This window comes from Lemur catta, chromosome 9, assembly GCF_020740605.2.
Source record: "Lemur catta isolate mLemCat1 chromosome 9, mLemCat1.pri, whole genome shotgun sequence".
NCBI lineage: Eukaryota > Metazoa > Chordata > Mammalia > Primates > Lemuridae > Lemur > Lemur catta.
Window position 1 is genome coordinate 51,505,254 of NC_059136.1, and position 354 is coordinate 51,505,607.

Sequence of the window (354 nt, forward strand, 5' to 3'; positions counted from 1 at the left end):
TCTGAGCTCTTTATTATCTTTTAATGGCCAGCCAGCTAAAAGCTGGAAATATCTTTTGTGTTATTTGGGTTCCATCAAATTCAATCAATCAATCTCTTTCTCTCTCTCTTAAATTATTCTAGGAACAAGGGTAAGTGTCCATGGCTAAATAAGAGGAATTCTAGAATACCATAACAGATAAATATCGCTTGATTGTGATACTTATTTTATTGCTGTTGTTGTATATAAATGCTAGGTACTTCACATAACTCCTCAACAACCTTGAAAAATTGTTTTTAGATAAGAAAACTGAGGCTCTGTGAGGTTAAATATCTTGATCAAGAACATATATTGAAGCTAGGATGCTAACTCAGT